This window comes from Antechinus flavipes, chromosome 4 (assembly GCF_016432865.1).
Source record: "Antechinus flavipes isolate AdamAnt ecotype Samford, QLD, Australia chromosome 4, AdamAnt_v2, whole genome shotgun sequence".
Taxonomy (NCBI): domain Eukaryota; kingdom Metazoa; phylum Chordata; class Mammalia; order Dasyuromorphia; family Dasyuridae; genus Antechinus; species Antechinus flavipes.
The window spans coordinates 380,558,589-380,570,926 of NC_067401.1; the positions used below are offsets into that span (position 1 = coordinate 380,558,589).

General features: G+C 34.3%; 1 long non-coding RNA gene across 1 annotated transcript in view; it reads left to right on the plus strand.

The window, feature by feature from the left end:
• The first annotated feature begins 4,324 nt into the window (after window positions 1-4,324).
• The window catches only part of LOC127562624 (uncharacterized), a 315,428-nt gene continuing 307,414 nt past the window's right edge, over window positions 4,325-12,338 (plus strand). Inside the window, exon 1 of the long non-coding RNA XR_007953737.1 lies at window positions 4,325-5,571. This is a non-coding gene — a long non-coding RNA (uncharacterized LOC127562624). The remainder of the gene's footprint in view (window positions 5,572-12,338) is intronic.

The following is a 12,338-nucleotide window of genomic DNA, read 5'->3' on the forward strand; positions in this document are numbered from 1 at the left end:
GAAGGCATAGTGGAGTACTTATAGCTTGTTTGGACATTGAAGATTCCAAGGAGATTCACTGCATCTTAGGCTATCTTATCTTTTTCCTGCCATTGAACTTTGATGACTCTGGAAGAAAGAGGGAGACTCACAATTCTGTTTTACTTAACTCTGTGCAACTCTGCTTTACTTAAAACCCAATTCACTCACAAGTCAAAACATTACCCTGTGGTATCATTGGTTCTCTTTAAAAAGATGGACAAACAACAAGCTCCTTGAGGACAGAGGTTTGTTTGTTGCATTTTCAGCACCTACTATAGTATGTGGCATTTAGAAAGAAGTAAATAAATGTTTATTCAGTTAGTAGTCAACAAGGATTTATTAAGTGCTCCCTATGTGTCAGGACCTATGTTATGGATACAAATGCTGATATAAAGCAAGATAGTATCTGCCTTTAAGGAAGCTATATTTTAATGAGGAAAATGGAAAAAGACAATATATAAAAGGAAAGTTAAAGGTGAGTATGTGATGAGAAGGGGGTGTAACATGGTGATGGTGGAAAATGAACTATGACTGGTCTAGGCCCTTCCTTAAAAAGGAGGTTCCTGGAAGCACTCACCAATAGGAGAAGGGGACCACAAGATGGAAGGAGAAGGCAGCTGAGGCGTGATGGTGAAATCTGAAGAAAGAAAGGTTGTTGATTTGAATCAAATTTCCAATGCTCTCTTGATGATCTCTTGGATTTTGTTGGTCATTTTAGATATGGCAGCACATCAGGCTGATGTCTTCAAAGACTGGCCAAAAATTATTCCAGATTCTCTTTCTTGTGTAGCAACTGATCTCACAAATTACATCATTTTGTAAGTTTGGTTTTGATTGTTTTTCTTTAGGGAAGAAGAGGGAGATATATTTTTCGAAAACTGTATTACATTATGTTTATTCACAGTGGAATGCTTTTCTTGGTTTTAATTTTATTTTCAAATGGCAAAATTTACACTATTGATTAGAAAAGCACAAATTAAAACAACTCTGTGGTATCACCTCATACCTATCAGATTGGCTAAGATGAGAGGAAAAGATAATAAATGTTGGAGGAGATTGTTGGAAAACTGGGCCACTAATGCATTGTTGATAGAGTTGTGAACTGATCTAGCTATTCTAAAGAGCAATTTGGAACTATACTTGAAGGGCTATCATTGACCTATTAGTGTCACTACTAGGTCTGTATCCACAGGAGATCATAAAAGAAGGAAAAAGACCTGCACATGCAAAAACAGTTGTGTTGAAAAGGAAATGAAAATCAAGATGTTCTTCAATTGGGGAATAGCTGAATAAGTTATGGTGTACAAATATAATGAAATATTATAGTTCTATAAGAAATGATAAGTAGGCTGATTTCAGAAAAGCCTGGAAAGACTTACATAAATTGATGCTGAGTGAGATGAGCACAATTAGGATAACACAGTATACATTGACAGCAAGATTATGTGATGATCAACTATGATAAACTTAGCTCTTCTCAGCAATACAGTGATCCAATCTAATCCCAATATACTTGGGATGAAAATACCATCTGCAGACAGAGAGAGGACTATGGAAACTGAATGTGGATCAATGCATATAATTTCACTTTTTTTTTTTTGTTGTTGGTCTGCTTTTTCTTTCTTGAGGTTTTTCCCTTTTGTTCTGATTTTTCTTTCATAACATGACTAATATGGAAATATGTTTAAAATGATTGTACATGTATAACCTATATCAGATTGCTTGCTGTCTTGGGGAAGGAGGGAGGAAGAAAAAATTTGGAACACAAAATTTTATAAACATGAATGTTGAAAACTATCTTCAAATAAAATTGAAAAAATAAAATAAATTTTTAAAAAGTCAAAAAAATGTCAAAATTTAAACCTAAATTTAAATCAGGTTAAATTTTTATTATCAAGAGGGCTCTTAAGTCTTATATACTTGGATTTTATTGTGCAGACCCCCTTTTTTAAATTATAACTTTTTATTGACAGAGCCCATACCTGGGTAATTTTTTTTACAACATTATCCCTTGCACTCATTTCTGTTCCGACTTTCCCTCTCTCTCCCTTCACCCCCTCCCCCAGATGGCAAGCAGTCCTATACAAGTTAAATATGTCATAGTGTATCCTAGATACAATATATGTGTGCAGAACCAAACAGTTCTCTTGTTGCACAGGAAGAATTGTATTCAGAAGGTAAAAATAACCTGGGAAGAAAAACAAAAATGCAAGCAGTTTACATTCATTTCCCAGTATTTTTTCTTTGGGTGTGGTTGCTTCTGTTCATCCTTGATCAATTGAAACTGAGTTAGATATCTTTGTTGAAGAAATCCACTTCCATCAGAATACACCCTTATACAGTATTGTTGTTGAGGTATATAATGATCTCCTGGTTCTGCTCATTTCACTTAGCATCAGTTCATGTAAGTCTCGCCAATCCTCTCTGTATTCATCCTGCTGGTCATTTCTTACAGAACAATAATATCCCATAACATTCATATACCACAATTTACTCAACCATTCTCCAATTGATGGGCATTTATTCATTTTCCAGTTTCTAGCCACTACAAACAGGGCGTGCAGACCCCTTTTTGACAACATTAAATAAGACTAGTCCCTGCTTAGCCCTCTGGGAAGCCTTTTTATCCAAAGAAGTGAACTACCTTTTTTATCTTTGGTGGCAATCTCTCTAATCATATGGTAATTCAACTTCTCAAATAAAAAGTCCTTTCTAGATCTGGCCATTGAAAGTCTTTGTAATATGCTTTTGATAATATGTTTGTTTTTCATGAAGCAATATGCCTGAACTCTACTTATCAGCACCCACATTCTAACATCTTGGAATTGCTCCTTTTTTTGTACTTGTATTTTCACATCTGGTCCTGATAAGACCTCCACCCTAAGGCAGCTGTTGAGGAGGTTTTATCTTACCTTTTCTATGTATGCTTAATGTTCTTACAGGGACATATATAAAATTTCTTCTACATTATGTCCTCATCTAAAATGTTTCACTGGAGAACTCCAAAATACTTGATCCCTTATTGAAACTTTTCAAATTATACTTTGTTTAGGAATAGTAAAGATAAAGGTAATAAAGGAAAAGTCAATTCTCTCCCTCCTGCCCTTTCCCCCAAGTGTATTTATCTTTTAGGGGAGAGGCCAGAGTTATTTAAATATTTTATATTTCTCCATGCTTCTGGAGGTCCTTTGAATGTTACACATTTTCTGTATGGATAAAATAAAGCTAATAGCCATACCCAATATCCATATTGTGCAGAAATTGGGAGTTTTACTACTTGTATTTGGGGAAACCAAGTCAAGAACAATACCTAAATCCAATTTTTCCCCAGAGATTTCTCTGGAATAAAATTACAGTATAAGAAACAATAAGCCACACAGAAAAATTGATCTTGTAGCAGCCAAAGATCAAAAATTAATCTTGACCTTTGTCCAGAGTACTTTGGAGATACCTAGATGTCAGGCCACACGATATTTAGCTAGCCCTATAGAGCTGGTTCAAAGCCAGAGACATCTGTAGATTCTCAATAAAATTGTAACTTTGAACTATAATGGTGCCTGATACTCTCTTACTCATTAGAACTGAAAATACCAAGCTGATAAGTCATCAAATGAGGTTTCTATTAGCTCCTATATGACCATTGTTTAGCTTCCTAAGCCAAAGAAAGTTTGGTTTCATCCTTAGCAGATGTGTTCCAGTGTGTTTGGGAGTCTGAGTCCAAAAATGAGCAAAGTGTACATGTTTCTACTTACTCTGCTTGCCATACCAACTAGGCAATGAATATAATTTCTTTCCTTGACTCAAAACCCAAACTTTGAATAAAATTACTGATGAAATGGCAAAATTGGCATGGCTAATCCACTGCTTTTGACAGAATGGCTTATAATGTTAGTGTCTTTTACAAAGCCTAAATAAAATACTTATGGGATGTCCATTGTCTGCATGGATAATTATCTCCCCCCCCAAAGCATTAATAATTAGGTATGATTTCCTTTCATAAAAACCACATGTCCTTTCTCCAAATAAGTTATGTCCAAAGGTATTACTTTTTGTTGTGGATTCCATGAGATTACTTGATGTATCAGGCTTTCTGGGGGGTAATTTTAGTATCCCTGCTGGCATAGCTTCCATTGATCAATCTCTTATTCTACAGGAGGGATTCAAATTGCATATTTTCCCCTATTCTATAATTTCAATCAGTTCTTTGAAAATCTATCTCTCAGACAGGTGTCATATATCAAGTACAGGTCACCTTTTGTAGTTACTACCTCATTCAAATTGTACATAGACCACAGACCTTTTATTTTTTATTTTTTTAAATAACTTTTTATTGATAGAACATATGCCAGGGTAATTTTTTACAGCATTATCCCTTGCATTCACTTCTGTTCCAATTTTTCCCCTCCCTCCCTCCACCCCTTCCCCCAGATGGCAAACAGTCCTTTACATGTTGAATGGGTTACAGTATATCCTAGATACAATATATGTGTGCAGAACTGAACAGTTTTCTTGTTGCACAGGGAGAATTGAATTCAGAAGGTGTAAATAACCCGGGAAGAAAAACAAAAATGCAAGCAGTTTATATTCATTTCCCAGTGTTCTTTCTCTGGGTATAGCTGCTTCTGTCCATCTTTGATCAATCTCTTTATCGAAGAGATCCACTTCCATCAGAATACATCCTCAAACAGTATCGTTGTTGAGGTATATAATGATCTCCTGGTTCTGCTCATTTCACTTAGCATCAATTCATGTAAGTCTCGCCAGTCCTCTCTGTATTCATTCTGCTGGTCATTCCTTACAGAACAATAATATTCCATAACATTCATATTACATAATTTACTCAACCATTCTCCAATTGATGGACATCCTTTCGTTTTCCAGCTTCTAGCCACTACAAACAGGGCTGCCACAAACATTTTGGCATATACAGGTCCCTTTCCTTTCTTTAGTATCTCTTTGGGGTATAATTGTAGAAACACTGCTGGATCAAAGGGTATGCACAGTTTGATAACTTTTTGAGCATAGTTCCAAATTGCTCTCCAGAATGGCTGGATGTGTTCACAATTCCACCAACAATGTATCAGTGTCCCTGTTTTCCCACATCCCCCCCAACATTCCTCATTACCTTTCCCTGTCATTCTAGCCAATCTGACAGGTGTGTAGTGGTATCTCAGAGTTGTCTTAATTTGCATTTCTCTGATTAATAATGATTTGGAGCATATTTTCATATGTCTATAAATAGTTTCAATTTCTTCGTCTGAGAATTGTCTGTTCATATCCTTTGACCATTTATCAATTGGAGAATGGTTTGATTTCTTATAGATTAGAGTCAATTCTCTATATATTTTGGAAATGAGGCCTTTATCAGAACCTTTGATTATCAAAAATGTTTTCCCAGTTTATTGTTTCCCTTCTAATCTTGTCTGCATTTGTTTTGTTTGTACAAAAACTTTTCAATTTGATATAATCAAAATTTTCTATATTGTGGTCAATAGTGATCTCTAGTTCTTCTTTGGTCATAAATTCCTCCCTCTTCCACAGGTCTGTGAGGTAAACCATCCTATGCTCTTCCAATTTATTTACAATCTCATTCTTTATGCCTAGGTCATGAACCCATTTTGACCTTATCTTGGTGTACGGTGTTAAGTGTGAATCAATGCCTAGTTTCTGCCATACTGATTTCCAATTTTCCCAGCAATTTTTGTCAAATAATGCATTCTTATCCCCGAAACTGATGTCTTTGGGTTTGTCAAACACTATATTATTAAAGTTATTGGCTGTTTTGTCCTTTGAACCGAACCTATTCCATTGATCAACTAGTCTATTTCTTAGCCAATACCAGATGGTTTTAGTAACTGCTGCTTTATAATATAATTTTAGATCTGGTACAGCTAGGCCACCTTCATTTGATTTTTTTTCATTAATTCCCTTGAAATTCTTGACCTTTTGTTTTTCCATATGAACTTTGTTGTTATTTTTTCTAATTCATCAAAGTAGTTTTTTGGGAGTCTGATTGGTATAGCACTAAATAAATAAATTAATTTAGGTAGTATTGTCATCTTTATTATATTTGCTCGCCCAATCCAAGAGCATTTAATATTTTTCCAGTTGGTTAAATCAGACTTAATTTGTGTGGAAAGTGTTTTGTAGTTTTGCTCATAAAGTTTCTGATTTTCCCTTGGCAGATAGATTCCTAAATATTTTATACAATCAGTAGTTACTTTAAATGGAATTTCTTTTTGTAACTCTAACTGTTGGGTTTTGTTAATGATATATAAGAATGCTGATGACTTATATGGGTTTATTTTATATCCTGCAACTTTGCTGAAGGTGTAGATTGTTTCTAATAACTTTTTAGTAGAGTCTCTGGGGTTCTCTAAGTATACCATCATATCATCAGCAAAGAGTGATAATTTGGTTTCCTCATTGCCTATTCTTATTCCTTTAATCTCTTTCTCAACTCTTACTGCCAAAGCTAGCATTTCTAATACAATATTAAATAGTAACAGTGATAGTGGGCAACCTTGTTTTACTCCTGATCTTATTGGGAATGGTTGCAGTTTGTCCCCATTACATATGATGCTTACTGCTGGTTTTAAATAGATGCTACTGATTATTTTAAGGAAAAATCCATTTATCCCTATACTCTCAAGAGTTTTTAATAGGAATGGATGTTGGATTTTATCAAATGCTTTTTCTGTATTTATTGAGATGATCATATGATTTTTGTTAATTTGATTATTAATATGGCCAATTATATTGATAGTTTTCCTAATATTGAACCAGCCCTGCATTCCTGGTATAAATCCTACTTGATCATGGTGTATTATCCTGGACCACAGACCTTTTAAAGAGATAATTTATACAAATCATTTGAATCTATCATGACAAAAGTTATAAATATATTCACTATTGGGAGTGTCACTTGAAAGAAAAAAATCATAAGGTTACTATTTGTAATATTTTAATTCCCTCCCCCCCTCCCGCCAAGGACATAGAAACAACTTAAAAATCTAACAATTGGTGAATGACTAGATAAATTCTAATGTATCAGTGTCATCAGTATTAGTCTGATATAATACTGTTTCCATTTCAAATGATAATTATGCACTTCAATTTAATAAATACATGTTAAATGCTATAGAGAGAGCTAGGTGAGGCAATGGATAGAAGACTGGACCTGGCATCAGCAAGGAAGGAAGGAAAGAAGGAAGGAAGGAAGGAAGGAAAGAAGGAAGGAAGGAAGGAAGGAAGGAAGGAAGGAAGGAAGGAAGAAAGGAAGAAAGGAAAAAAGGAAGGAAGGAAGGAAGGAGAGAAGGACCTATTAAGCACCAAGTACATGACAAGAACTGTGCAAAGTGCTTTATAAATTATCTCATTTGATCTTCACAACAACTCTGTGAAGTAGGTGCTATTATTATTCTCATTTTACAATTTAGGAAAATGAGGTAGAGAGAGGTTAAATGATTTGCTTAGTTTTACACAGTTAAAGTATGTTAGAGACTGGATTCTGAGCTTCAGTTACGGAAAACAATGCTGGAAAAGTAGTGGGAACCAGATTGTAGATAATATAAAGGTCAAAATAAGGAAGAATAAATTTAATTTTGGACAGTTAAATAACATATGTCATCAATTGTCAAGGTAGAAAAAAATCTATTGGAAATCAGTCCTCTCACTCAGGGGAGATTAAGGCTTACTGTGTAGATTTGGAAGTCAAGTGACTAGAGAAAATTATTAAAAGATAGTGTGGTAGAAAGGAAAGAAGTATGATAGAGACTTGGGATGATGACTTTTCAAAAGTAAATTAGTTAATCAACTTGGGAGACCAAGAAGGAGCAGTACACATGTAGAAGGAGAACTTAAGAAAAAGTAGTGTTAGAGAAACCAAGAGAAAGGGAGAAAAGAAGAATGGTAGCTAATTGACAGAATTAAATGGTATAGAAAAGTTTTTTTTTTTAAACCACGAAACCTGGGAAAATAACATTAAATTGAGCAAAAAAAGGTCACTGGGAACTTTTAGGGAAAAATTTGGCAGAACAGTGTAGTCAAAAGCAAATGGATGATAAAATGGATCATGAATGTAGACTGGTTTTTATAGAACTTGGAGCAGCAGAAGGAAAGAGAAATATAGACAGTACTTAAGATAACAAGGATCAGTAAAGATTTGTTAAAGATTAAGGAGATACGAGCTTATTTGTCAGCTTAAGGGAAGATGCCAGAAGTGGTAGATTATTTTGTTTGATACAGGATGGCTTTGTGTCATAGTAGATAGAATACTGGCTCTGGAATCCAGAAGACCTGACTTCAAATCCTATTTCAGACACTGATAAGCTGTGTGACTCTGGGCAAGTCACTTAACCCCATTTGCCTCAGTTTCTTCATCTATAAAATGAGCTGGAATAGGAAATGGCAAACCACTTCAATGTCTTTGCCAAGAAAACTCCATCTGGTATCATGCAAAGTCAGATACAACTTGAGGACAACAGTATTCTATTTGAAAACACCTCCTGGAAAGAAAGTTTATGGAAATTATAACTACACAGAAAATAGCAAAGGGAAGCAGTTATTGGAGCCTAATTCTAGCTTTCTGAAGCCAGAAGTCATTGACCACAGTTTCTACCCATTCCAAGTATAACTCCTATTTTTGTTTCTTACTGAGAATTGTCCTCTAGAAATCTATTTTTGCTTATATCCTACTGTTGTTTAAGACAATTTATTGCAAAAAGCTTGTTTGCTAGCAATAATAAATAAAAATAAAAATGGTAGCCAAAAATCAAAGGGAAAAAAAAATCATATTCTCTGACTCATCTTAGCCTTTAGATTTCAGGAAGGCAAGGTATCAGAAAAATTACCAATTAAGTTGGTGTTTCTTTAGGTCTCAAGGAATGATTTTCTCTTTTAGGGAAACTCTTTTTGTAACTGTAGCACTTAGCACAGTGCCTGCCGCATAGTAGGTGCTTTATAAATGTTCACTGAATGAATGAAAAAAAGAGAATGAATAAACCTCCAGTCTATTACATTTTTGGGAAATGTAAAATTGTTTATTGTTTTGGCAGAAGTAATTAATATTATATTCCATTAATTTTATTATAAAATATATATTTTTTTACATTTTAAGTTCAAAACTGGCCTTCCCTCCTCACTCCATACCAGAGAAGGCTACGATTTCACACACACACACACACACACACACACACACACACAAATTGTGTGTATATATGTAAAATTTTATTTATATAGACACATATACACACATGTGTGTATGTGTGTATAAGTCATACTAAGCACAAATCTATTTATCCATTCTTCCTCTGGAAGTATCATTTTCTATAGTCCTGGAGGTAGATAGTTCCTCTGTAGATTTGAGTATTGATAATTTCCAAAATAACTTAACTCATTTAAAGTTGTTCTTTGAACGCTATTACTATTGCTTTATGCAAAGTTCTTTTGGTTCTGCACATTTTGCTTTTCATTATGCCATACATTATATATTCCATATATTCCATACAAGTCTTCAATTGTTTTTCTAAAAATCAATCAGCTCATCATTTCTTAAATATGTCATACTTTCTACATTTAGCAACAATTTATCTCTAAATGATTTTGGGGGGAGCATTCGATTTACATGATATTTTTTAAATCAGCAAATTTCTCAGGAGAATTAGAGATGAAGGTGTTTGTGGTTCCTCTGGTTTATGTCTTAAATTGTGTATCCACTAATTAGCTAACTAGCAGCAAAAAGGCTTGCAATTTCTGCTCTGCTCATGTCTGGGAAGAAAACAGCTCCCCAGATAACTGATTGAGGTTGCACCACCATTAAGAGCTTACTGGTTTTTTCTTTTATAGATAAAAAGTCTCATTTTTGAGAGGTAACTGATGTTTCAGTTTTCCAGTATGTGAGTACTGTATTTTAAGTCAGTGTTTGACTGATTGGGATGCCAGATGTAAGAGTTGCTATAAATGTGTAATGTAAATCAAAATAGTGACAAACAATAACATAGACAAGCAGGAAAATAAAGTTGGTATGAATCTGAGGATTTTAAAATATTTCTCTTTATCGCTAAATAAAATGATTACTGGCAAGGAAAAAGACCTTGAGATATGTTTTTTCACTACTAGATCTATTTCTGCCTATATGTTCTAAAATATTTATAGCAGCCCTCTTTGTGGTGGCAAAGAACTGAAAATTATGGAGATGCCTGTCCATTGGGGAATAGCTGAACAAGCTGTGGTCATATAATTAACTACTGCTGTGATTTAAGAAATGATGAGCTCATTTAGAAAAACATGGATAGACTTGCACAAAATAATGAAGAGCAAAATGAACAGAATTAAAAGAAAATTATGTACAGTAATATCAACATTGTTTTAGAACAAGTTTAAAAGACTAAATCATTCCAAAACTGCTGGGAAAATTGGAAACTAGTATGGTAGAAATTAGGCATTGACCCACACTTAACACTATACCAAAATAAGGTCGAAATGGGTTCATGATTTAGACATAAAGAATGACATTATAAATAAATTAGAAGAACATAGGATAGTTTACCTCTCAGACTGTGGAAAAGGAAGGAATTTGTGACCAAAGAAGAATTGGAGATCATTATTGATCACAAAATAGATAATTTTGATTATATTAAGTTTAAAAGTTTTTGTACAAACAACACTAATGCAGACAAGATTAGAAGGAAAGCAATAAACTGGAAAAATATTTTTACAGTCAAAGGTTCTGATAAAGGCCTCATTTCCAAAATATATAGAGAATTGACTCAAATTTATAAGAAATCAAGCCATTCTCCAGTTGATAAATGGTCAGAGGATATTTACAGACAATTCTCAGATGAAGAAATTGAAGCTATTTCTAGTTATATGAAAAGGTACTCCAAATCACTACCCATCAGAGATACGCAAATTAAGACAACTCTGAGATACCACTATACACCTGTCAGATTGGCTAAGATGACAGGAAAAAGTAATGATGAATGTTGGAGGGGATGTGGGAAAATTGGGATGCTGATACATTGTTTTTTTTATTATAGCTTTTTATTTACAGGATATATGCATGGGTAATTTTTCAGCATTGGCAATTGCAAAACCTTTTGTTTCAATTTTTCCCTTCTTTCCCCCACTCTCTCCCCCAGATGGCAGGTTGACCAATACATGTTAAATATGTTAAAGTATAAGTTAAATACAATATATGTATACATGTCTATATAGTTATTTTGCTGTACACAAAGAATTGGACTTTGAAATAGTGTACAATTAACCTGTGAAGGAAATCAAAAAATGCAGGAGGACAAAAACAGAGGGATTGGGAATTCTATGTAGTCATCTCCCAGAGTTTTTTTGCTGTGTGTAGCTGGTTCAATTCATTACTGCTCTATTGGAACTGATTTGGTTCATCTCATTGTTGGAGAGGGCCACGTCCATTAGAATTGATCATCATATAGTATTGTTGTTGAAGTGTATAATGATCTCCTGGTCCTGCTCACTTCACTCAGCATCTGTTCATGTAAGTCTCTCCAGGCCTTTCTGAAATCATCCTGCTGGTCATTTCTTACAGAACAATAATATTCCATAATATTCATATACCACAATTTATTCAACCATTCTCCAATTGATGGGCATCCATTCAGTTTCCAGTTTCTAGCCACCATGAAAAGGGCTTCCACAAACATTTTGGCACATACAGGTCTCTTTCCCTTTTTTAATATCTCTTTGGGGTATAAGCCCAATAGTAACACCGCTGGATCAAAGGGTATGCACAGTTTGGTAACTTTTTGAGCATAGTTTCAAATCACTCTCCAGAATGGCTGCATGTATTCACAATTCCACAAACAATGGACACTGATACATTGCTGATGGAACTGTAAACTAATCCAACAACAAGACTATACAATGATCAATTCTGGTGGACATGACGCTCTTCAACAATGAGATGATTCAAACCAGTTCTAATTGTTCAGTGATGAAGAGAGACATCTACACCCAGAGAGAGGCTCGTGGAAACTGAGTATAGACCACAACATAGCATTTTCATGCTTTCTGTTGATATTTGCTTGCATTTTTTCCATCTCAGGTTTTTATTCTAGTTCCATTTTTTCTTGTGCAGCAAGATAACTGTATAAATATATATACACATATTGGATTTAACATATATTTTAACATATTTAACATGTATTGGACTACCTGCCATCTATGAAGGGGGTAGGGGAAGGAGAGGAAAATTTGGAACAGAAGGTTTTGCAAGAGTCAATGTTGAAAAAATTACCCATGCATGTGTTTAGATATTAAGCTAAGTAATTATAATCAATTAT